The sequence below is a fragment of the Pseudophryne corroboree genome, chromosome 4 (genome assembly GCF_028390025.1).
Source record: "Pseudophryne corroboree isolate aPseCor3 chromosome 4, aPseCor3.hap2, whole genome shotgun sequence".
Taxonomy (NCBI): Eukaryota; Metazoa; Chordata; class Amphibia; order Anura; family Myobatrachidae; genus Pseudophryne; species Pseudophryne corroboree.
In genome coordinates, this window is record NC_086447.1 from 151,957,943 (window position 1) to 151,984,952 (window position 27,010).

Below are 27,010 nucleotides of genomic sequence, written 5' to 3' on the forward strand. Positions count from 1 at the left end.
GTGCGTCCGGTATCCGCCGTTAGTTCACAGGGAACTAGACAATTTCTTGAGGTAGTGTGCCCCCGTTACCAAATACCATCTAGGTTCCACTTCTCTAGGCAGGCGATACCGAGAATGTACACGGACGTCAGAAAAAGACTCACCAGTGTCCTAAAAAATGCAGTTGTACCCAATGTCCACTTAACCACGGACATGTGGACAAGTGGAGCAGGGCAGGGTCAGGACTATATGACTGTGACAGCCCACTGGGTAGATGTATGGACTCCCGCCGCAAGAACAGCAGCGGCGGCACCAGTAGCAGCATCTCGCAAACGCCAACTCTTTCCTAGGCAGGCTACGCTTTGTATCACCGCTTTCCAGAATACGCACACAGCTGAAAACCTCTTACGGCAACTGAGGAAGATCATCGCGGAATGGCTTACCCCAATTGGACTCTCCTGTGGATTTGTGGCATCGGACAACGCCAGCAATATTGTGTGTGCATTAAATATGGGCAAATTCCAGCACGTCCCATGTTTTGCACATACCTTGAATTTGGTGGTGCTGAATTTTTTAAAAAACGACAGGGGCGTGCAAGAGATGCTGTCGGTGGCCAGAAGAATTGCGGGACACTTTCGGCGTACAGGCACCACGTACAGAAGACTGGAGCACCACCAAAAACGCCTGAACCTGCCCTGCCATCATCTGAAGCAAGAAGTGGTAACGAGGTGGAATTCAACCCTCTATATGCTTCAGAGGTTGGAGGAGCAGCAAAAGGCCATTCAAGCCTATACAATTGAGCACGATATAGGAGGTGGAATGTACCTGTCTCAAGCGCAGTGGAGAATGATTTCAACGTTGTGCAAGGTTCTGCAACCTTTTGAACTTGCCACACGTGAAGTCAGTTCAGACACTGCCAGCCTGAGTCAGGTCATTCCCCTCATCAGGCTTTTGCAGAAGAAGCTGGAGGCATTGAAGGAGGAGCTAAAAGGGAGCGATTCCGCTAGGCATGTGGGACTTGTGGATGGAGCCCTTAATTCGCTTAACAAGGATTCACGGGTGGTCAATCTGTTGAAATCAGAGCACTACATTTTGGCCACCGTGCTCGATCCTAGATTTAAAACCTACCTTGGATCTCTCTTTCCGGCAGACACAAGTCTGCAGGGGTTCAAAGACCTGCTGGTGACAAAATTGTCAAGTCAAGCGGAACGCGACCTGTCAACATCTCCTCCTTCACATTCTCCCGCAACTGGGGGTGCGAGGAAAAGGCTCAGAATTCCGAGCCCACCCGCTGGCGGTGATGCAGGGCAGTCTGGAGCGACTGCTGATGCTGACATCTGGTCCGGACTGAAGGACCTGACAACGATTACGGACATGTCGTCTACTGTCACTGCATATGATTCTCTCACCATTGAAAGAATGGTGGAGGATTATATGAGTGACCGCATCCAAGTAGGCACGTCAGACAGTCCGTACTTATACTGGCAGGAAAAAGAGGCAATTTGGAGGCCCTTGCACAAACTGGCTTTATTCTACCTAAGTTGCCCTCCCACAAGTGTGTACTCCGAAAGAGTGTTTAGTGCCGCCGCTCACCTTGTCAGCAATCGGCGTACGAGGTTACTTCCAGAAAATGTGGAGAAGATGATGTTCATTAAAATGAATTATAATCAATTCCTCCGTGGAGACATTGACCAGCAGCAATTGCCTCCACAAAGTACACAGGGAGCTGAGATGGTGGATTCCAGTGGGGACGAATTGATAATCTGTGAGGAGCGGGATGTACACGGTGATATATCGGAGGATGATGATGAGGTGGACATCTTGCCTCTGTAGAGCCAGTTTGTGCAAGGAGAGATTATTTGCTTCTTTTTCGGTGGGGGTCCAAACCAACCCGTCATTTCAGTCACAGTCGTGTGGCAGACCCTGTCACTGAAATGATGGGTTGGTTAAAGTGTGCATGTCCTGTTTATACAACATAAGGGTGGGTGGGAGGGCCCAAGGACAATTCCATCTTGCACCTCTTTTTTCTTTCATTTTTATTTGCATCATGTGCTGTTTGGGGAGTGTTTTTTGGAAGGGCCATCCTGCGTGACACTGCAGTGCCACTCCTAGATGGGCCAGGTGTTTGTGTCGGCCACTAGGGTCGCTTAGCTTACTCACACAGCTACCTCATTGCGCCTCTTTTTTTCTTCTTTGCGTCATGTGCTGTTTGGGGAGTGTTTTTTGGAAGGGCCATCCTGCGTGACACTGCAGTGCCACTCCTAGATGGGCCAGGTGTTTGTGTCGGCCACTAGGGTCGCTTAGCTTACTCACACAGCTACCTCATTGCGCCTCTTTTTTTCTTCTTTGCGTCATGTGCTGTTTGGGGAGTGTTTTTTGGAAGGGCCATCCTGCGTGACACTGCAGTGCCACTCCTAGATGGGCCAGGTGTTTGTGTCGGCCAGTAGGGTCGCTTAGCTTAGTCATCCAGCGACCTCGGTGCAAATTTTAGGACTAAAAATAATATTGTGAGGTGTGAGGTGTTCAGAATAGACTGAAAATGAGTGGAAATTATGGTTTTTGAGGTTAATAATACTTTGGGATCAAAATGACCCCCAAATTCTATGATTTAAGCTGTTTTTTAGTGTTTTTTGAAAAAAACACCCGAATCCAAAACACACCCGAATCCGACAAAAAAAATTTGGTGAGGTTTTGCCAAAACGCGGTCGAACCCAAAACACGGCCGCGGAACCGAACCCAAAACCAAAACACAAAACCCGAAAAATTTCAAGTGCACATCTCTACAGTTAACAGTATGAAAACAACATAGCATCAGTCCAAGACCAATGAAAACTATAACATAACCCTTATGTAAGCAAAACTATATACAAGTCTTGCAGAAGTAGTCCGCACTTGGGACGGGCGCCCAGCATCCTCTACGGACTACGAGAAAAAGATTTACCGGTAGGTTTAAAATCTTATTGTCTCTTACGTCCTAGAGGATGCTGGGAACTCTATAAGGACCATGGGGATTATACCAAAGCTCCAAAAACGGGCGGGAGAGTGCTGATGACTCTGCAGCACCGATTGAGCAAACAGGAGGTCCTCCTAAGCCAGGGTATCAAACTTATAAAACCTTGCAAGGTGTTTGAACCCGACCAAGAAACCACTCGGCCCAGCTGTAGAGCCGAGACCCCTCGGGCAGCCGCCCAAGAAGATCCCACCTTCCTAGTGGAATGGGCCTTGACCAATTTAGGTAACGGCAATCCAGCCGTTCCACGCTCGCTGAATCGTGTTACAGATCCAGTAAGCAATAGTCTGCTTTGAAGCAGGAGCGCCAACCTTGTTGGCTGCATACAGGACAAACAGTGCTTCTGTTTTTTTCTGACTTTAGCTGTTCTGGCTACGTAAGTTTTCAAAACCCTGACTACATCAAGGGACTCGGAATCCTCCAAGTCACGGGTAGCCATAGGCACCACAATAGGTTAGTTCATATGAAAAGATGACACCACCTTAGGCAAGAATTGAGGATGGTTCCGCAATTCCGCTCTATCCATATGGAAAAAAAAACAGATAGGGGCTTTTATGAGACAAAGCCGCCAATTCCGACACTCGCCTAGCCGAAGCCAAGGCTAACAACATGACCACCTTTCAAGTGAGATATTTTCACTCCACCATTTTAAGTGGTTCAAAACAGTGCGCCTTAAGGAAACTCAACACCACGTTAAGGTCCCAAGGCGCCACCGGAGGTACAAAAGGAGGCTGAATATGCAGCACTCCCTTCACAGAAGTCTGTCCTTCTGGGAGAGAAGCCAATTCTTTTTGAAAGAAATTGGATAAGGCCGAAATCTGAACCTTAATGGAGCCTAATTCTAGGCCCAAATTCACTCCAGTTTATAGGAAGTGAAGGAAAACGGCCCAGATGGAATTCTTCCGTAGGAGTATTCCTGGCCTCACACCAAGAAACATATTTTCGTCATATACGGTGGTAATGTTTAGTTGTCACGTCGTTCCTAGTAGAGATGAGCGGGTTCGGTTTCTTTGAATCCGAACCCGCACGAACTTCACTTTTTTTTCCACGGGTCCGAGCGACTCGGATCTTCCCGCCTTGCTCGGTTAACCCGAGCGCGCCCGAACGTCATCATGACGCTGTCGGATTCTCGCGAGGCTCGGATTCTATCGCGAGACTCGGATTCTATATAAGGAGCCGCGCGTCGCCGCCATTTTCACTCGTGCATTGAGATTGATAGGGAGAGGACGTGTCTGGCGTCCTCTCCATTAGAATAGAGATAGATAGATTAGATAGAGAGAGATTGTGCAGAGTCGCAGACAGAGTTAGTTTACCACAGTCAGTGACCAGTGCAGTTGCTAGTTAACTTTTATTTAATATAATATATCCGTTCACTTCTCTCTGCTATATCCGTTCTCTGCCTGAAAAAAAAAACGATACACAGCACAGTCAGTCACACAGTGTGACTCAGTCTGTGTGCACTCAGCTCAGCCCAGTGTGCTGCACAGTCATCAATGTATAAATTAAAAGCTTATAATTAATTGTGGGGGAGACTGGGGAGCACTGCAGGTTGTTAGCAGGAGCCAGGAGTACAATTATATTAATTAACAGTGCACACTTTTGCTGCAGGAGTGGTGACCAGTGCCTGACCACCAGTATAGTATTGTTGTATACTACTAATATCTCTTTAAATATCAACCAGTCTATATTAGCAGCAGACACAGTACAGTGCGGTAGTTCACGGCTGTGGCTACCTCTGTGTCGGCACACGGCAGGCAGTCCGTCCGACCAGAATTGTATTATTTATTATTATATACCTACCACCTAACCGTGGTTTTTTTTTCATTCTTTATACCGTCATAGTGTCATCCTAATTGTTACGAGTATACTACTATCTCTTTATCAACCAGTGTACAGTGCGGTAGTTCACGGCTGTGGCTACCTCTGTGTCGGCACACGGCAGGCAGTCCGTCCGACCAGAATTGTATTATTTATTATTATATACCTACCACCTAACCGTGGTTTTTTTTTCATTCTTTATACCGTCATAGTGTCATCCTAATTGTTACGAGTATACTACTATCTCTTTATCAACCAGTGTACAGTGCGGTAGTTCACGGCTGTGGCTACCTCTGTGTCGGCACACGGCAGGCAGTCCGTCCGACCAGAATTGTATTATTTATTATTATATACCTACCACCTAACCGTGGTTTTTTTTTCATTCTTTATACCGTCATAGTGTCATCCTAATTGTTACGAGTATACTACTATCTCTTTATCAACCAGTGTACAGTGCGGTAGTTCACGGCTGTGGCTACCTCTGTGTCGGCACACGGCAGGCAGTCCGTCCGACCAGAATTGTATTATTTATTATTATATACCTACCACCTAACCGTGGTTTTTTTTTCATTCTTTATACCGTCATAGTGTCATCCTAATTGTTACGAGTATACTACTATCTCTTTATCAACCAGTGTACAGTGCGGTAGTTCACGGCTGTGGCTACCTCTGTGTCGGCACACGGCAGGCAGTCCGTCCGACCAGAATTGTATTATTTATTATTATATACCTACCACCTAACCGTGGTTTTTTTTTCATTCTTTATACCGTCATAGTGTCATCCTAATTGTTACGAGTATACTACTATCTCTTTATCAACCAGTGTACAGTGCGGTAGTTCACGGCTGTGGCTACCTCTGTGTCGGCAGTCGGCAGGCAGTCCGTCCATCCATAATTGTATTATTATTATAATATATACCACCTAACCGTGGTTTTTTTTTCATTCTTTATACCGTCATAGTGTCATACTAGTTGTTACGAGTATACTACTATCTCTTTATCAACCAGTGTACAGTGCGGTAGTTCACGGCTGTGGCTACCTCTGTGTCGGCAGTCGGCAGGCAGTCCGTCCATCCATAATTGTATTATTATTATAATATATACCACCTAACTGTGGTTTTTTTTGCATTCTTTATACCGTCGTCATAGTGTCATACTAGTTGTTACGAGTATACTACTATCTCTTTATCAACCAGTGTACAGTGCGGTAGTTCACGGCTGTGGCTACCTCTGTGTCGGCAGTCGGCAGGCAGTCCGTCCATCCATAATTGTATTATTATTATAATATATACCACCTAACCGTGGTTTTTTTTTCATTCTTTATACCGTCGTCATAGTGTCATACTAGTTGTTACGAGTATACTACTATCTCTTTATCAACCAGTGTACAGTGCGGTAGTTCACGGCTGTGGCTACCTCTGTGTCGGCAGTCGGCAGGCAGTCCGTCCATCCATAATTGTATTATTATTATAATATATACCACCTAACCGTGGTTTTTTTTTCATTCTTTATACCGTCGTCATAGTGTCATACTAGTTGTTACGAGTATACTACTATCTCTTTATCAACCAGTGTACAGTGCGGTAGTTCACGGCTGTGGCTACCTCTGTGTCGGCAGTCGGCAGGCAGTCCGTCCATCCATAATTGTATTATTATTATAATATATACCACCTAACCGTGGTTTTTTTTTCATTCTTTATACCGTCGTCATAGTGTCATACTAGTTGTTACGAGTATACTACTATCTCTTTATCAACCAGTGTACAGTGCGGTAGTTCACGGCTGTGGCTACCTCTGTGTCGGCAGTCGGCAGGCAGTCCGTCCATCCATAATTGTATTATTATTATAATATATACCACCTAACCGTGGTTTTTTTTTCATTCTTTATACCGTCGTCATAGTGTCATACTAGTTGTTACGAGTATACTACTATCTCTTTATCAACCAGTGTACAGTGCGGTAGTTCACGGCTGTGGCTACCTCTGTGTCGGCAGTCGGCAGGCAGTCCGTCCATCCATAATTGTATTATTATTATAATATATACCACCTAACCGTGGTTTTTTTATACCACCTAACCGTGGCAGTCCGTCCATAATTGTATACTAGTATCCAATCCATCCATCTCCATTGTTTACCTGAGGTGCCTTTTAGTTCTGCCTATAAAATATGGAGAACAAAAAAGTTGAGGTTCCAAAATTAGGGAAAGATCAAGATCCACTTCCACCTCGTGCTGAAGCTGCTGCCACTAGTCATGGCCGAGACGATGAAATGCCAGCAACGTCGTCTGCCAAGGCCGATGCCCAATGTCATAGTACAGAGCATGTCAAATCCAAAACACCAAATATCAGAAAAAAAAGGACTCCAAAACCTAAAATAAAATTGTCGGAGGAGAAGCGTAAACTTGCCAATATGCCATTTACCACACGGAGTGGCAAGGAACGGCTGAGGCCCTGGCCTATGTTCATGGCTAGTGGTTCAGCTTCACATGAGGATGGAAGCACTCAGCCTCTCGCTAGAAAACTGAAAAGACTCAAGCTGGCAAAAGCACCGCAAAGAACTGTGCGTTCTTTGAAATCCCAAATCCACAAGGAGAGTCCAATTGTGTCGTTTGCGATGCCTGACCTTCCCAACACTGGACGTGAAGAGCATGCGCCTTCCACTATTTGCATGCCCCCTGCAAGTGCTGGAAGGAGCACCCGCAGTCCAGTTCCTGATAGTCAGATTGAAGATGTCAGTGTTGAAGTACACCAGGATGAGGAGGATATGGGTGTTGCTGGCGCTGGGGAGGAAATTGACCAGGAGGATTCTGATGGTGAGGTGGTTTGTTTAAGTCAGGCACCCGGGGAGACACCTGTTGTCCGTGGGAGGAATATGGCCGTTGACATGCCAGGTGAAAATACCAAAAAAATCAGCTCTTCGGTGTGGAGGTATTTCACCAGAAATGCGGACAACAGGTGTCAAGCCATGTGTTCCCTTTGTCAAGCTGTAATAAGTAGGGGTAAGGACGTTAACCACCTCGGAACATCCTCCCTTATACGTCACCTGCAGCGCATTCATAATAAGTCAGTGACAAGTTCAAAAACTTTGGGTGACAGCGGAAGCAGTCCACTGACCAGTAAATCCCTTCCTCTTGTAACCAAGCTCACGCAAACCACCCCACCAACTCCCTCAGTGTCAATTTCCTCCTTCCCCAGGAATGCCAATAGTCCTGCAGGCCATGTCACTGGCAAGTCTGACGAGTCCTCTCCTGCCTGGGATTCCTCCGATGCATCCTTGCGTGTAACGCCTACTGCTGCTGGCGCTGCTGTTGTTGCCGCTGGGAGTCGATGGTCATCCCAGAGGGGAAGTCGTAAGCCCACTTGTACTACTTCCAGTAAGCAATTGACTGTTCAACAGTCCTTTGCGAGGAAGATGAAATATCACAGCAGTCATCCTACTGCAAAGCGGATAACTGAGTCCTTGACAACTATGTTGGTGTTAGACGTGCGTCCGGTATCCGCCGTTAGTTCACAGGGAACTAGACAATTTATTGAGGCAGTGTGCCCCCGTTACCAAATACCATCTAGGTTCCACTTCTCTAGGCAGGCGATACCGAGAATGTACACGGACGTCAGAAAAAGACTCACCAGTCTCCTAAAAAATGCAGTTGTACCCAATGTCCACTTAACCACGGACATGTGGACAAGTGGAGCAGGGCAGGGTCAGGACTATATGACTGTGACAGCCCACTGGGTAGATGTATGGACTCCCGCCGCAAGAACAGCAGCGGCGGCACCAGTAGCAGCATCTCGCAAACGCCAACTCTTTCCTAGGCAGGCTACGCTTTGTATCACCGCTTTCCAGAATACGCACACAGCTGAAAACCTCTTACGGCAACTGAGGAAGATCATCGCGGAATGGCTTACCCCAATTGGACTCTCCTGTGGATTTGTGGCATCGGACAACGCCAGCAATATTGTGTGTGCATTAAATATGGGCAAATTCCAGCACGTCCCATGTTTTGCACATACCTTGAATTTGGTGGTGCAGAATTTTTTAAAAAACGACAGGGGCGTGCAAGAGATGCTGTCGGTGGCCAGAAAAATTGCGGGACACTTTCGGCGTACAGGCACCACGTACAGAAGACTGGAGCACCACCAAAAACTACTGAACCTGCCCTGCCATCATCTGAAGCAAGAAGTGGTAACGAGGTGGAATTCAACCCTCTATATGCTTCAGAGGTTGGAGGAGCAGCAAAAGGCCATTCAAGCCTATACAATTGAGCACGATATAGGAGATGGAATGCACCTGTCTCAAGTGCAGTGGAGAATGATTTCAACGTTGTGCAAGGTTCTGATGCCCTTTGAACTTGCCACACGTGAAGTCAGTTCAGACACTGCCAGCCTGAGTCAGGTCATTCCCCTCATCAGGCTTTTGCAGAAGAAGCTGGAGGCATTGAAGAAGGAGCTAACACGGAGCGATTCCGCTAGGCATGTGGGACTTGTGGATGCAGCCCTTAATTCGCTTAACAAGGATTCACGGGTGGTCAATCTGTTGAAATCAGAGCACTACATTTTGGCCACCGTGCTCGATCCTAGATTTAAAGCCTACCTTGGATCTCTCTTTCCGGCAGACACAGGTCTGCTGGGGTTGAAAGACCTGCTGGTGACAAAATTGTCAAGTCAAGCGGAACGCGACCTGTCAACATCTCCTCCTTCACATTCTCCCGCAACTGGGGGTGCGAGGAAAAGGCTCAGAATTCCGAGCCCACCCGCTGGCGGTGATGCAGGGCAGTCTGGAGCGACTGCTGATGCTGACATCTGGTCCGGACTGAAGGACCTGACAACGATTACGGACATGTCGTCTACTGTCACTGCATATGATTCTCACAACATTGATAGAATGGTGGAGGATTATATGAGTGACCGCATCCAAGTAGGCACGTCACACAGTCCGTACTTATACTGGCAGGAAAAAGAGGCAATTTGGAGGCCCTTGCACAAACTGGCTTTATTCTACCTAAGTTGCCCTCCCACAAGTGTGTACTCCGAAAGAGTGTTTAGTGCCGCCGCTCACCTTGTCAGCAATCGGCGTACGAGGTTACATCCAGAAAATGTGGAGAAGATGATGTTCATTAAAATGAATTATAATCAATTCCTCCGCGGAGACATTGACCAGCAGCAATTGCCTCCACAAAGTACACAGGGAGCTGAGATGGTGGATTCCAGTGGGGACGAATTGATAATCTGTGAGGAGGGGGATGTACACGGTGATATATCGGAGGGTGAAGATGAGGTGGACATCTTGCCTCTGTAGAGCCAGTTTGTGCAAGGAGAGATTAATTGCTTCTTTTTTGGGGGGGGTCCAAACCAACCCGTCATATCAGTCACAGTCGTGTGGCAGACCCTGTCACTGAAATGATGGGTTGGTTAAAGTGTGCATGTCCTGTTTTGTTTATACAACATAAGGGTGGGTGGGAGGGCCCAAGGATAATTCCATCTTGCACCTCTTTTTTCTTTTCTTTTTCTTTGCATCATGTGCTGATTGGGGAGGGTTTTTTGGAAGGGACATCCTGCGTGACACTGCAGTGCCACTCCTAGATGGGCCCGGTGTTTGTGTCGGCCACTAGGGTCGCTAATCTTACTCACACAGCTACCTCATTGCGCCTCTTTTTTTCTTTGCGTCATGTGCTGTTTGGGGAGGGTTTTTTGGAAGGGACATCCTGCGTGACACTGCAGTGCCACTCCTAGATGTGCCCGGTGTTTGTGTCGGCCACTAGGGTCGCTAATCTTACTCACACAGTCAGCTACCTCATTGCGCCTCTTTTTTTCTTTGCGTCATGTGCTGTTTGGGGAGGGTTTTTTGGAAGGGCCATCCTGCGTGACACTGCAGTGCCACTCCTAGATGGGCCCGGTGTTTGTGTCGGCCACTAGGGTCGCTTATCTTACTCACACAGCGACCTCGGTGCAAATTTTAGGACTAAAAATAATATTGTGAGGTGTGATGTGTTCAGAATAGGCTGAAAATGAGTGTAAATTATGTTTTTTGAGGTTAATAATACTTTGGGATCAAAATTACCCCCAAATTCTATGATTTAAGCTGTTTTTTAGGGTTTTTTTTAAAAAACACCCGAATCCAAAACACACCCGAATCCGACAAAAAAAATTCGGTGAGGTTTTGCCAAAACGCGGTCGAACCCAAAACACGGCCGCGGAACCGAACCCAAAACCAAAACACAAAACCCGAAAAATTTCCGGCGCTCATCTCTAGTTCCTAGCCTTTATCAGCGTAGGAATGACCTCATTCGGAATGCCCTTTTCCGCTAGGATCCGGTGTTCAACCGCCATGCCGTCAAACGCAGCTGCGGTAAGTCTTGGAACAGACCGGGCCCCTGTTGCAACAGGTCCTGTCTTAGAGGAAGATGCCACTGATCTTTTGTGAGCATTCTCCTACAGATCCGGATATCAGGACCTTCGTGGCCAATCTGGAACAATGAGAATTGTCTGCACTCCTCTTTTTCTTATTATTCTCAACACCTTTGGGATGAGAGGAAGAGGAGGAAACACATAGACCGACTGGAACACCCACGGTGTCACTAGGGCGTCCACAGCTACCATCTGAGGGTCTATTGACCTGGCGCAATATCTTTTCATTTTTTGTTGAGGCGGGACGTCCTCATGTCTATTTGGGGCAGTCCCTACTGACTTGCAATCTGTGTGAAGACTTCCTGATGAAGTCCCCACTCCTGGATGCAGGTCGTGTCTGCTGAGGAAGTCTGCTTCTTAGTTGTCCACTCCTGGAATGAACACTGCTGACAGTGCGCTTACATGATTTTTCGCCCAGCGAAGAATCCTGGTGGCTTCTTGCCACTCTGCTCCTTGTGACGCCCTGGCGGTTTACATGAGCCACTGCGGTGATGTTGTCTGATTGGATCAGTACTGGTAAGTCGCGAAGCAAGGTCTCCGCTTGACGAAGGGCGTTGTATATGGCCCTCAGCTCCAGGACGTTGATGTGAAGACAATTCTTTTGACTTGACCCAAGGCCCTGGAAGTTTTTCTCCTGTGTGACTGCTCCCCAACCTCGGAGGCTCTCGTCCGTGGTCACCAGAATCCAGTCCTGAATGCCGAACCTGCGGCCCTCTAGAAGGTGAGCACCCTCACAGGAGAGATAACCTTGTCCTGGGGAACAGGGCGATCAACTGATGAATCTGTAGATGTGATTCGGACCACTTGCCAGTAGGTCCCATTGGAAGGCTTTGTATGACGCCACCATCTTTGCCAGGACTCGAGTGCAGTAATGCACTGACACCTGTTTTGGCTTCAATAGGTTCCTGACCAGAGTCATGAGTTCCTGAGCCTTTTCTATCTGCAGATAAACCCTTTTCTGGACCGTATCCAGAATCATGCCCAAGAAAGTCAGACCAGTTGTAGGAATCAACTGCGACTTCGGGATATTGAGAAAACAGTTGTGTTGCTGTAACACCTTCAGTGAAAGTGATACTAATTGCGACATCCTGCTTGCGCAGGAGCACCATTAATTTCCGCCATTACCTTGGGGAAAATCCTCGGTGGTAAACCCTGGTAATGACAACCTGTACCGCAATTCTTAGGTACTCCCGATGAGGTGGATATATGGGAACATGAAGGTATGCATCCTTTATGTCCAGGGATACCATAAAATCTCCCCCTTTCTAGGCTGGCGATGACCACTCTGAGCGATTGCACCTTGAACTTGAACCTTTTCAAGTACAGGTTCAAGGATTTTAAATGTAAAATGGGTCTGACCGAACCGTCCGGTTTCGGGACTACTAACAGGGTTGATTTACTACCCCTTCTCATGTAGAAGTAGGGGAACTTTAACCACCACCTGTTGATGATACACTTTGTGAATTGCATTTAACAGTAGCTCCCTTTCTGGGGGAGAAGCTGTTAAGGCCGATTTTAGAAACCGGCGAGGAGACACTTGTTCGAACTCCAGCTTGTAACCCTGGGAAATAATTTCTATTGCCCCGGGATCCACCTGTGAGTGTTCCCAGATGTGACTGACCAGTCGAAGACGTGCCCCCCCCTGTGGCGGACTCCCTCAGCGGAGTTCCCGCATCACGCTGTGGATTTTATAGAGGCCGGGGAGGACTTCTGCTCCTGGGAACTAGCTGTGGTTGGCAGCTTGTTTTCCCTGACCTTACCTCTGGCAAGAAAAGACTATCTTCGTACTCTCTTGTTTCTATATAACTGAAAGGACCGCATGTGTTAATGTGGTGCTTTCTTAGGCTGTGATGAAATACATGGCAAAAATTTTATTCAGTTGCAGTAGTTGTGGAGACCAGGTCCGAGAGACCTTCCCCAACCGATTCCTCACCCTTGTAAGGTAAAACCTCCATATGCCTTCTGTCCATTGCCGGGTCCATAGGACTCGTCTAGCAGAAATCGACATAGAGGTGATTTCTAGAACTCAGTAGGCCAATGTCTCTTTGAGCATTTCCCATATACAAGACAGCATCTTTAATATGACCCAGGGTCTATAAACCGGTATCCTTATCCAGGGTATTAATTTCCGTCGATAAGGTACCTTATCCTTGCTGCTACAGCACTACAAACCCAAGCCGACCCTAACGCCGGGTTGAGTAAAGTACTAGATTGTGTAAATGGACTTTCGGGTAGCCTGCTGTCTGCGATCAGCAGGATCCTTGAGGGTAGCCATAATGGCAGCGCTACCTTTTTTGGATAAGCGTGTCCAAGCTTTTTTCCCTCTTGGGGAAGATTCTTACCGTATTCTGTCCTTAGTCGGGAAAGTATACGCCCTAAGAATCCATTTTTGGGAATCTGCAGTTTCTTGTCTGGAGATTTCCAAGCCTTTACAATAGCTCGTTCATGAGATGGGGGAAAGTTTACCTCAGGTTTCTTTACCCTATACATGTGTACCCTCGTGTCAGGGACAGGGGGTTTGATATGCAAATCATCTTTTATTACAATAATCATATATTGAATACTTTTAGCCAAGTTTGGCTGTAACTTTGCATCATCGTAGTCGACACTGGAGTCAGAATCCGTGTCGGTATCTGTGACTATTATTTGGGATAGTGGGCGCTTTTGAGACCCTGAAGGCCCCTGCGACATAGGGACAGACATGGGTTGAATCCCTGGCTGTTCCTTCTCATCTTTTGTGCAATAAATTTACATTAGCACTTAAAACATTCCACATATCCATCCAGTCAGGTGTCGGCGTTGTCGACGGAGACACCACATTCATTTGTTCCCCCTCCTCCCTAGGAGATCCTTTTACCTCAGACTGTTGACACACACGTACCGACACACCACATACTCAGGGAATCCTCTTATCTGAAGACAGTTCCCCCACAAGGCCCTTTGGAGAGACAGAGAGAGAGTATGCCAGCACACACCCCAGTGCTATATGACCCAGGAAAAAACACAATAAACATATGTTTACCCAGTAGCGCTGTGTATAAATGTATATATGCGCCCCCCCCTCTTCTTTAAAACCCTCTTTAACCGTGGTATAAGCAGGGGAGAGTCCGGGGAGCTTCCTCTCAGCTGTGCTGTGGAGAAAATGGCGCTGGTGAGTGCTGAGGGAGAAGCCCCGCCCCCTCGGCGGCGGGCTTCTGTCCCGCTCAAATATACTGAAAACTGGTGGGGGCTCTTATATATATATATATATATATATATATATATATATACAGTGGCCAGCTGTATATATACTATTTTTGCCAGAAAAGAGGTTTATATGCTGCCCAGGGCGCCCCCCTGCGCCATGCACCCTTACAGTGACTGCCGTGTGTGAGGTGTATGGGAGCAATGGCGCACAGCTTCACCGCTGTGCGTTACCTCAGTGAAGATCATGAAGTCTTCTGCCGCCTCTGAAGTCTTGTTTTCTTCTCAAACTCCCCCGGCTTCTATCTTCCGGCTCTGTGAGGAGGATGGCGGCGCGGCTCCGGGACGAACTCCAGGGTGAGACCTGTGTTCTGACTCTCTCTGGACTCTGGAGCTAATGGTGTCCAGTAGATTAAGAAGCAGAGCCTTGAAACTCACAGAAGTAGGTCTGCTTCTCTCCCCTCAGTCCCTCGATGCAGGGAGTCTGTTGCCAGCAGGCTCCCTGAAAATAAAAAACCTAACAAAAATACTTTCTGTCAGAAAGCTCATGAGAGCTCTCTGAAAATCACCCAGTCTCTACTAGGCACAGTATCAAACTGAGGTCTGGATGAGGGGCATAGAGGGAGGAGCCAGTGCACAGCCAGACCTAAAGTCTTTCTTAAAGTGCCCATGTCTCCTGCGGAGCCCGTCTATCCCCATGGTCCTTACGGAGTCCCCAGCATCCTCTAGGACGTAAGAGAAATATATACTGTATATGCACTGCTCAAAAAAATAAAGGGAACACTTAAACAACACAATGTAACTCCAAGTCAATCACACTTCTGTGAAATCAAACTGTCCACTTAGGAAGCAACACTGATTGACAATCAATTTCACATGCTGTTGTGCAAATGGAATAGACAACAGGTGGAAATTATAGGCAATTAGCAAGACACCCCCAATAAAGGAGTTGTTCTGCAGGTGGTGACCACAGACCACTTCTCAGCTCCTATGCTTTCTGGCTGATGTTTTGGTCACTTTTGAAATCTGGCGGTGCTTTCACTCTAGTGGTAGCATGAGACGGAGTCTACAACCCACACAAGTGGCTCTGGTAGTGCAGCTCATCCAGGATGGCACATCAATGCGAGCTGTGGCAAGAAGGTTTGCTGTGTCTGTCAGCGTAGTGTCCAGAGCATGGAGGCACTACCAGGAGACAGGCCAGTACATCAGGAGATGTGGAGGAGGCCGTAGGAGGGCAACAAACCAGCAGCAGGACCCCTACCTCCGCCTTTGTGCAAGGAGGAACAGGAGGAGCACTGCCAGAGCCCTGCAAAATGACCTCCAGCAAGCCACAAATGTGCATGTGTCTACTCAAACGATCAGAAACAGACTCCATGAGGGTGGTATGAGGGCCCGACGTCCACAGGTGGGGGTTGTGCTTACAGCCCAACACCGTGCAGGACGTTTGGCATTTGCCAGAGAACACCAAGATTGGCAAATTCGCCACTGGCGCCCTGTGCTCTTCACAGATGAAAGCAGGTTCTCACTGAGCACATGTGACAGATGTGACAGAGTCTGGAGACGCCAAGGAGAACGTTCTGCTGTCTGCAACATCCTCCAGCATGACCGGTTTGGCAGTGGGTCAGTAATGGTGTGGGGTGGCATTTCTTTGGAGGGGCCGCACAGCCCTCCATGTGCTCACCAGAGGTAGCCTGACTGCCATTAGGTACCGAAATGAGATCCTCAGACCCCTTGTGAGATCATATGCTGGTGCAGTTGACCCTGGGTTCCTCCTAATGCAAGACAATGCTAGACCTCATGTGGCTGGAGTGTGTCAGCAGTTCCTGCAAGACGAAGGCATTGATGCTATGGACAGGCCCGCCCATTCCTCAGACCTGAGATGGGACCACCTGGGACATCATGTCTCGCTCCATCCACCAACGCTATGTTGCACCACAGACTGTCCAGGAGTTGGCGGATGCTTTAGTCCAGGTCTGGGAGGAGATCCCTCAGGAGTCCATCCGCCACCTCATCAGGAGCATGCCCAGGCGTTGTAGGGAGGTCATACAGGCACGTGCAGGCCACACACACTACTGAGCCTCATTTTGACTTGTTTTAAGAACATTACATCAAAGTTGGATCAGCCTGTAGTGTGTTTTTCCACTTTAATTTTGAGTGTGACTCCAAATCCAGACCTCCATGGGTTAATACATTTGATTTCTATTGATAATTTTTGTGTGATTTTGTTGTCAGCACATTCAACTATGTAAAGAACAAAGTATTTAATAAGAATATTTCATTCATTCAGATCTAGGATGTGTTATTTTAGTGTTCCCTTTTATTATTTTGAGCAGTGTATATATATGTGTATATATATTATATAAATATATATATATATATATATATATGTAACTATATATATATATATATATATATAAACAAGTGGATACGGGGGCGCCCAGGTATCACTAAGGAGAATGCACTACCAAAGCACGTGATGATAAAAATATTATTAAAATATGTAATATAACTAGAAACTTTGAAAATTAAAAATGACACTCCTCTAAAGGACGAGTGGCTGCAACCTTAAACAGAATAATATGTGCTTGGATAACACATATATATTACATTTTAAGGTACAGAAAAGGGCGCCTTCTAGTATCTAGCTAAAATTATATAAGGTGTATACCCAGTGTGAGTAGGAAATGAACACTACTTATCTGGAGCATAAAATTTTTCTTCGGTCGTGAGACCAATGTTGGAGCATAAAAAAGATAAAAGAGATATAACATAGCGCATGCCGTTTTCATGCAATTATCACACCATTGTTCAACATAAAATCAGTTGTATACATAAAAAACCTTATAGGGATAGGCAAATCCCAGAATTTAAAATCCACAACCAGGGATAATTAAAAGGTTTTTCACATTATTTATATATATATATATATATATATATATATATATATATATATGTCTTTAAAATGACAGAAACTGATTGGTTAGTTTGGGCAACCACTCCACTGTATCTCTATCCAAGGCTTGATACTTCTCACCTTACTGATCTCCTCCAATAGAGGCTCAGCATACAATACTCCCATGGATGCATTTACATGACACGTCAGTGAGGAAGGATAATACAATGCGGAGCAGGAAAGAGAAGGATCATGGTGAGGAAAGGACTAGGACAGAGAAGGATTAAACATTGAGAATGAGGATGGTAAAGATAGATGAAGGATAGGAAACAGAGTAGAAAGATAAAGGAAGGAGAAGGAGGATAGAGAGAGATGGAGAAAGAGGAAAGGGGCAAATCCATTCCACGGCTCTCATTATCCATTTTACTGTAAGTGTCATCCTACTAATTTATTGTATGGGGGAGGGGATGGGGGAGGAGATTACATGCATTTGAATCATAGAGAAGAGGCATCAGAGAGAAAAGGAGGCATGTCCCTTTCCCATGTAGCTGAGTGGACATGTTACTAGAATGCTCTCAGTACTGTATGGCGGTCTGTTTGATACTTTGTTGTATAGCAGTGTGCTTGATGCTACCAGTATTGTATGACAGTCACAAGACTGTACTCTGTGTGGCACATTAAACTTTTCATTGTCTCTCTAGTGGCTGCAGGGGAGACTTGAGCTTGACATGAGTGACCTAGATGAACCTTACTAAGTGTCGGATTTGGTTTTTTTGTGCGTTTTGTGGATTGGTTTTTCAATCTGCTCATTTAATAAAGGCTAAACCGGCCTCACAACAGGGCTCCTAGAGGAGCAGTAACACCATTTTTTTGTGTGAAGATTTAATGAAGAGAACATGAACCACTTAATTTTGTAAGTAATAAATGGGACAACAAGGTTTTTTATTTATTTATTAAAATAACACAATATTCAATGTATCTCCTGTCTTTTGTTTCATATTTTTTCTTTACAGTTGGAATACAGGTGCCAGTGGGCCCTTGATGTCCGAGTAAACTGCCCGGGCAGCCATGCTAAGATTTGTAGTTCACCTATAAAGAACAATATTATTTTACAATTTAATACTCTATTACCTCTGCAACTAAAGCCCTGGGGTTGCGGATAAGAGCCCAGGGCTTTTAACCCAGGGCTGGTTATCCTTGAGGAGGGGGAATCCCATTTTTTGAGTGGGTCCCCAATTTCCTAGGGATTCCATCCCTAATCTGTGCAGCACTTTAAAGCTACAGCAGATTGATGGCACATTGGGGCTGATTCAGGTTCGATCGCAAAACGCAATCCAACCGCAAACATTACGAAAAGAATGCGGGTGCATATGCAGCACCCGTCCTGCGCATGCTCCCACATTTACTGCGGGGGGCAGCAGAAAATGCGAACGCATCTGCTTGTCCCAACACATCAACAAAATGCCGTAAGGATCGCTTTTGCGATCCTTACTGAATTAGGCCCCTAGTCAGTAACTGGGTTCCTGAACCTGTCCTGGGTTAACATTTTTTTTTTTTTTTAATAGCTCCACCCCAGACCTGTAGTTCCTGAACCTATTTTTCCAGAAAAATAGCACTGCCAACACATATACCCTTCTTACACTGGCCAAATAATCTGCGTTATTGCCGGATCGATCCGATTCACCCCTCAGTGTAAAAGGGTTCCTCAGAAAAACTTCAGTCGACTGACCCAGCAATCTAACCCAGATAGCGAGCAGGGTTGAACCCTTGTATTGAGGCAGTGTAAACAGGTGACCCCGGTCTTTTGATCGGGATTCAGTTTACATTGTATGGAGAGCTGGATCTCCAGCGCTAGGAGATGATGTCATTTCCAAGTGCCGGCAGAAGGAAACCCCAGCAATAACTTGGGTCCAGCCTGCAGTGTAATACCCCTTTCACACAGCACAAGTATCAACCCAGTATCAACCCGTATATTGCCAATGCGACGCAGGTCGATGTGCAGTGTGAAAGGGGTCACTGCCGAATTCCCGGGTCACCCAGGTTATTACAGGGTCAGGAGCAGTGATAACGAGTTGCCAGGTCGATGCGACCCGGGACCCGTTCATAGCATAGGCAGAGGTGGCATGGAGATGATCTCATCTCACAGCACCGCCTTCTCCCCCGATGCCACCACGGCCTGATGGCAACCCGATCCGGCATATTGCCAGGTCAGGAAGCCAGAGTGTAAGGGTCCAATGCCGTGTCGCATCTGGGAAGGACCTGTTTCCAATTCCCGGGTAGGACCCGGCATTGCGATCTGAAAGGGGTATTAATGGGGTTTCAAGCTGCTGTGACATGGCTTGAAACCCGTGTTCAGTGACTCAGACTGGACCGGGGATTGCAGTGTAAAAGGGGTATTAGTAAATTAACACCTTGGTGGACAACAAATGCCCTCAAGACAAATTTAGTCATTTTTAAAATTTTACAACTTTTCTCCAGTAAATATGAGAAACACATTTAGTATGCATACTATGAAGAGTTGTATAGCAGAATGTAGACACAACTAAAAATAAGGACATCACCACTGGCAAATCAATTCCAGGGGCAAATACAATCTACAGTGCATCCGGAAAGTATTCACAGCGCTTCACTTTGTCCACATTTTGTTATGTTATATCCTTAGTCCAAAATGGAATAAATTATTTTTTCCCTCAAAATTCTTCACACAATACCCCATAATGACAAAGTGAAAAAAGTATTTTACTGTACTGTAAGTATTCACAGCCTTTGCTCAATACTTTGTTGTTGCACCTTTGGCAGCAATTACAGCCTCACTTTTTTTTTAGTATGATGCCACAAGCTTGGCACACCTATCTTTGGGCAGTTTTGCCCATTTCTCTTTGCAGCACCTCCCAAGCTCCATCAGGTTGGGTGGGAAGCGTCTGTGCACAGCCATTTTCAGATCTCTCCAGAGATGTTCAATCGGATTCAAGTCTGGGCTCTGGCTGGGCCACTCAAGGACATTCACAGAGTTGTCCTGAAGCCACTCTTTTGATATCTTGGCTGTGTACTTAGGGTCGGTGTCCTACTGAAAGATGGACCGTCCCCCTAGTCGGAGGTCAAGAGCGCTCTGGAGCAGGTTTTCATCCAGGATGTTTCTGTACATTGCTGCATTAATCTCTCCCTCTATCCTGACTAGTCTCCCAGTTCCTGCTGCTGAAAAACATCCCCACATCATGATGCTGCCACCACCATGCTTCACTGTAGGGATGGTATGTACCTGGTGATGAGTAGTGCCTGGTTTCCTCCAAACATGACGCCTGGCATTCACGCCAAAGAGTTCAATCTTTCTCTCATCAGACCAGAGAATTTTGTTTCTCATGGTCTGAGAGTCCTTCAGGTGCATTCTGGCAAACTCCAGGCAGGCTGCCATGTGTTTTTTTACTAAGGAGTGGCTTCTGTCTGGCCACTCTACTATACAGGCCTGATTGCAGAGATGGTTGTCCTTCTGGAAGGTTCTCCTCTCTCCACAGAGGAATGCTGTAGCTCGGAAAGAGTGACCATCGGGTTCTTGGTCACCTCCCTGACTAGGGCCCTTCTCCCCGAATCGCTCAGTTTTGACGGCCGGCGAGCTCTAGGACGAGTCCTGGTGTTTCCTAACTTCTTCCATTTATGGATGATGATGGCCACTGTGCTCATTGGGACCTTCAAAGCAGCAGATATTTTTCTGTACCCTTCCCCAGATTTGTGCTTTAAGACAATGCTGTCTCGGAGATCTACAGACAATTCCTTTGACTTCATGCTCTGTTTGTGCTCAGACATGCACTGTAAAGTGTGGGACCTTATATAGACAGGTGTGTGCCTTTCCAAATCATGTCCAATCAACTGAATTTACCACAGGTGTACTCGATTAAAGCTATAGGAACATCTCAAGGATGATCAGTGGAAACAGGATGCACCTTAGCTCATTTTTGAGCTTCATTGCAAAGGCTGTGAATACTTATGTATAGTTTTTTATTTTTAATAAATTTGCAAAAATCACAAAAAAACTTTTTTCACGTTGTCAGTATGGAGTATTGTGTGTAGAATTTTGAGGGAAAAAATGAATTTATTCCATTTTGGAAAAAGGCTGTAACATAACAAAATGTGGAAAAAAGTGAAGCGCTGTGAATACTTTCTGGATGCACTGTACTATGGAAATAAGGGACAGGTGACAACTATGCATGTAAATTACTGCAAAGTAAATAACTGAGAATAGGACAATAGTTATTGGTAGGAAATACCTCCCCACAATCCATAGTTCTGTAGTAATGACTAACTATGTTTATCCACACAGCAGTGTCAGACACTCAGTACCACCAAGGACGGGAAGGCTCCATAGCAACCAAGCGCTGAATCTGTTTTTCTCAACCAAGTCATTACAGGAAATGTCACAATGTAGTATTCCTGGATTTTTCACTTCTCTTAAAATAGCACAAGGGAAAAATTATTTGTTAGACGTAAAAATACATACTAAATGCTCACAGATAATGATAAATCAGGATACAAAATACTGAGCTTTGCATTTTGTGCATAATGTAGACTAATACTTTTAACTAGTTATACGTTAAAGAGTTGGGTTGTAAAACAAGGCATTTCAGATCGTGCTTATGGCAAAAATGTATAAGGGTAATGCTTTTATTAGCAAAAACAGCTAGTAAAATCAATGCCCTTTTAAATTTCAGCAAAAACAAGAACAGAAGCGCCAGGTTTTACAACCTGACGCTTTGTAAATAAATCCATTACAGTTCTCAACAGGAGAACATAGGAGGATACAAGCCATATAAACGTTACGGCATAAGACACTGTCTATACCCACAAAAGCAGCACCGGCTGAACCCAAAGATTAGGTCAGGTGGCACTGTTGGCAAGGGGGAGTAGATGTACATGTGGACTATGGGCCTAATTCAGTATGCGACGATGCCATTGCATACTGGCTATTCTGTGCACATTGCGCACGTGCAGGAGCCACACTGCGTGTGCGCACAAAGTGAGATGCGATCACATCTCACTTATGCAAACACCTCTGATTGACAGGCAGAGGCGTTCGTGGGGTGGAACAAGCCGGCTTTGTGGGAGCGGTGATGCAACGTTCGGCAAGCAGGTTTGGGGAGGCGCTGCGACCCTAAAAATGGCTGCCATGAGCCTGCCTTTGTAGCCTGGCTGTGGAAGCAGGGGGACATCTACAAATCAACAATGCATCGCTGCCAGGTATTTGCATGCTGGGCGGCCCAGCAAATCTGCAAAAATAGCAAAACTAAAACTAAAACTGAATGAGTGCCTATTAGTGACGTGGATAATGGAAATGACACCCAGCCCAGCATTGTTCAAGTTACAAAGTATCATAATAATTGGAGAGAATAGATGAGCTATACTATGCTTTTTGAATCCCCCCAGCATATTACTAATATTGCAACAGTGGGCTTCAGGGGAAGTGGGACAGTAGGGTCTTGCCCCCGCTCCTCCTGCCACTTATTGGCCAGACTCATAGTGTCAGAAGTTCTACCACGGGACCGACATAGGAATTCCTGCAGTTATTATTATTATCCATTATTTATATGGCGCCACAAGGGTTCCGCAGCGCCCACTTACAATGTACATAAACAAATAATCAAGCAGGAAAACAGCAACTTACAGTTGACAATATAGGACAAGTACAGGGTAAATAAACATAGCTACATCAGCAGATGACACTGGAATAAGTATCAGGTGGCAGAAGACTGCTGGATTTGGTGCAGTTGAATATTATTAACGTAAGAAAAGGATAAGCACATGAGGGAAGAGGGCTCAGCTCGTGAGAGCTTACATTCTAAAGGGGAGGGGTAGACAGACAGGGGTGAGACAGATGGGGTACATAGAGAGCGTGGAACAGAGGGTTAGGATGAGATTTGGCTGGGTTTGGTGAAGAAGTGGGTCTTGAGAGCCCGTTTGAAGTTTTGTAGAGAGGTGGAGAGTCTGAGGGGGAGAGGTAGGGAATTCCAGAGAAGTGGTGCAGCACGTGAAATATCTTGGAGGTAGGAGTGGGAGGAAGTAATCCGTAGGCAGGAGAGTCGGCGTGCATTAGCAGAGCGAAGAGGACGGGTGGGAGAGTAAAGGGAGATAAGGTCAGAGATGTAGATGGGAGAGGAGTGGGTGAGGGCTTTGTAAGCAAGTGTGAGAAGCTTGAAATAGATTCTGAAAAGGAAGGGGAGCCAGTGAAGGTCTAGTAAGAGAGGAGAGGTAGACATAGTGCGTTTTGTGAGGAAAATGAGCCGGGCAGCAGCATTCAGGATAGATTGGAGTGGAGAGAGGTATTTATCAGGAATGCCAGTCAGGAGGAGATTACAGTAGTCCAGTCTGGAGATGACCAGGGAGTGGATAAGAGTCTTAGTAGCATCCTGGGTCAGAAAGGGTCTGATCCTGGAAATATTTTTTAGATGAAAACGGCAGGTTTGTGAGAGGTGCTGAATGTGTGGTTTGAAGGAGAGGGAGGAGTCAAGGATTACTCCAAAACAGCGCACTTGGGGGCTAGAGGAGATAGTAGTGCCATCAATAGGTAATGAGATTGTAGGAGGTGAGGTTATGCGGGAGGGAGGGAAGATGATCAGCTCGGTCTTAGACATGTTAAGTTTAAGAAAGCGCTGGGACATCCAGGAAGAGGTAGCAGAGAGACAGTTGGAGATACGAGTGAGGAGAGCAGGGGAGAGGTCTGGAGAGGAAAGAAAGATTTGAGTGTCATCAGCATAGAGATGATATTGGAAACCAAAAGAACTAATGAGCTTACCTAGTGAGGACGTATAGAGAGAGAAGAGGACCAAGGACAGAACCTTGAGGTACCCCTACAATTAGTGGAAGTGAGGGGGAGGTGGAGTCATGAGAGGAGACAGAGAATGAACGGTCAGAAAGGTAGGAAGACAGCCAAGAGAGGGCAGTGTCACGCAGACCAATGGAGTGAAGGATTTGCAGTAGGAGAGGATGGTCCACAGTGTCAAAAACAGCAGAGAGATCCATTAGAATAAGTAGAGAGTAGTGTCCCTTAGATTTAGCAGCATGGAGGTCAGTGCATACTTTTGTAAGGGCAGTTTCAGTGGAGTGGAGAGGACGGAAGCCAGACTGGAATGGGTCAAGCAGTGAGTGTGAGGAAAGAAAGGAAGTAAGGCGGTTGTAGACAATACGCTCAAGGAGTTTGGAAGCAAAAGGGAGGAGAGAGATGGGTCGGTAGTTGGAGAGAGTGTTTGGATCAAGGGTAGGTTTTTTAAGAATAGGAGAGATGAGTGCATGCTTGAAGGCAGAGGAGACAGTGCCTGATGAGAGGGAGAGATTTAGAAGGTGGGAAAGATGGGAACAAGCAGAAGGAGAGAGGTAGCGGAGGAGGCCGGAGGGGATAGGGTCAAGTGGGGAGGTGGTGAGGGACAGGAACGAATGAGGGCCATGACTTCCTCTCCAGATGCATGGGAGAAAGATGTCAGAGTTGGTGGGAGGGATGGGGAGGGGTGGTAAGGGATGGGAGAAGGCTGGTTCCTGATGGTCTGGTGTGATGTGATGTCCTGACGTATGGAGTCAATTTTGGATGTGAAGTAGGTGGCAAAGTCAAGAGCAGAGAGTGAGGAAGGGAGACGAGGTGGAGGTGGGCAGAGGAGTGAGTTGAGAGTGGCAAAGAGGGGGTTGGAAGACTGGGAGGAGATGAGGTTACAACACTTTCTCTTTCTGCCTGTAATAACATGACATATATGCAGTATTTTATATGAGTAACTAACAGACAGCACTTATTTACACAAAAACACAACCCTGTCGCTACATACAGTACGTGCCAGAACTGCATGGTACAGTATGAAAGAATTATGCAGCCCCGGATGGATGCGTCGCTGTATATGAACTACGAAAGTATGACACATTATACTACAATTAATAAAATATAGACTGGACATAATCGTGTTTTAGAATATTCACATGATGTATTCATAACAATGTATTAAGTAACACTACTATATATTCAGTAGTACTAGGTGCACTGTATTCTCAGAGAATGCCACCCAAATGCAGCCTTCTTATTCTGTCTATCCAATAGCATTATAAACCCACTGGGCCACCCACTCATCAAAGTGCAGGGACACATGAGACTGGGTTACAGAGTGGCTAATCTCGCCCTGCAGCTACCAGCTATAACAGCTCGCTGGGTGCAGATAGCATGAGTGATATGCAGACGTACAGAGATGATACTTCAGCTGTGTGTGTGTTCCACTGTCACTTAATGCCAGAGTACGTACTATATTACAGACATAGGATACAATTCTGAACATTTTTTAATTTGTTATATTTTGGCAGATTTATTGGATTGGAAATAGCTGAAAGTTCACTAGCAGGAATTATTAGGTGATATAAAAAATTATAAAACTAAATTGAATAATCTTACATTAAAATCAGTTTTTATCAAATACAATAAAATAAAATACACTTTCATTAATCTGTGTAGCTAATGCTATATCTCACAATCCTTTCTTACTTTTGCTTCAGTCGCGCCAAATAGCCCCTCTTGGCGTGCCAGCCAGGTTCTATAGAACTCAGACATGCCGGGTGTCTTTCTCTCTCAAACTATGTGTCTTATTCACATTAATAAAACATCTGCGAGGAACAGCGCTACATTCCTAGATTAGTACTGATCAATTTGATGTGCAGCATTTGTACATCTGTGTGCGAATGAGTTTGAATCTGTGTAAAAAAGGCTCCTATGCAATTGGCCGCGGCTTTTTCTCATGCTGAGTTTCGTTGTGCTTGATCTATGACTGTGCACGTGTGTAAAACCAATTCCTTTACCATTAAAGACTAGAATTTCTGGTACGCTGTGAGAAGCTTTTCACTGTGTTTGTGATGCAACAAAGCTGCAAAATTTTAAGAAATATACTGTACTCCACCCCACTCACAGCATTTCAGTTACATTGGACCTCTTGTGCAATCTGCTATACAGACATCCAGTAAGTGAGGACAGATCTGTACTGTACCAGACACGGGAAGGCTCTATCTACAAACAAACTGATTTGGAATTTTGGCCTCAGTGCTGATTTATGATCTATGCCCAATATGACCACTCCAATAGAAAGGTACAGAGGACTCTCACACTATGAACCCCTGTCCTGTCAGGAGGACTAGCTCTCTGGTATCTTTTTCTTAATTTCAGCTGTTCTCTCATCATTCGCTTCCACAGTAAGCTGCCCTGCACTGCAAACAGCATTGGGGTTTTGACAGCTGAAACAGTCATTTACTTATTCCACTGTGCCACTAGTAAAGACTCTCACTTCCCATTCAATGCATATAGTATGATGGGAGAAAGCAGATACTTATCTAAGTAAGTACACAGACTCTATTATTCCACAGTAATATATACTCATATAGGAGTATACATTGATTATCTCCTATCCTCCCTAAGCATAATTAGAGGGGATACCCCACCACTTAATTTTCACACACCTTTTGTGCATCCTATTTGTATCCTTATTTTCTTTTTATTGTTTTTTGTCCTTTGTGGGGGGATATAATGTTCCCCATTGTTGGGTATACTGTATTGTGTTACATTGGCAATGTTGTCTAAAATTGTTACACTTGCATATAATTGAAAGACACCAGTCTCACTAAATAAATGCCATTGCTCTGTTGTGCTTGTGATATGTATCTAATGCTAAATCATAAGCAGGGCCATCTTACCGTACAGGCATACTGGCCAGCTGCCTA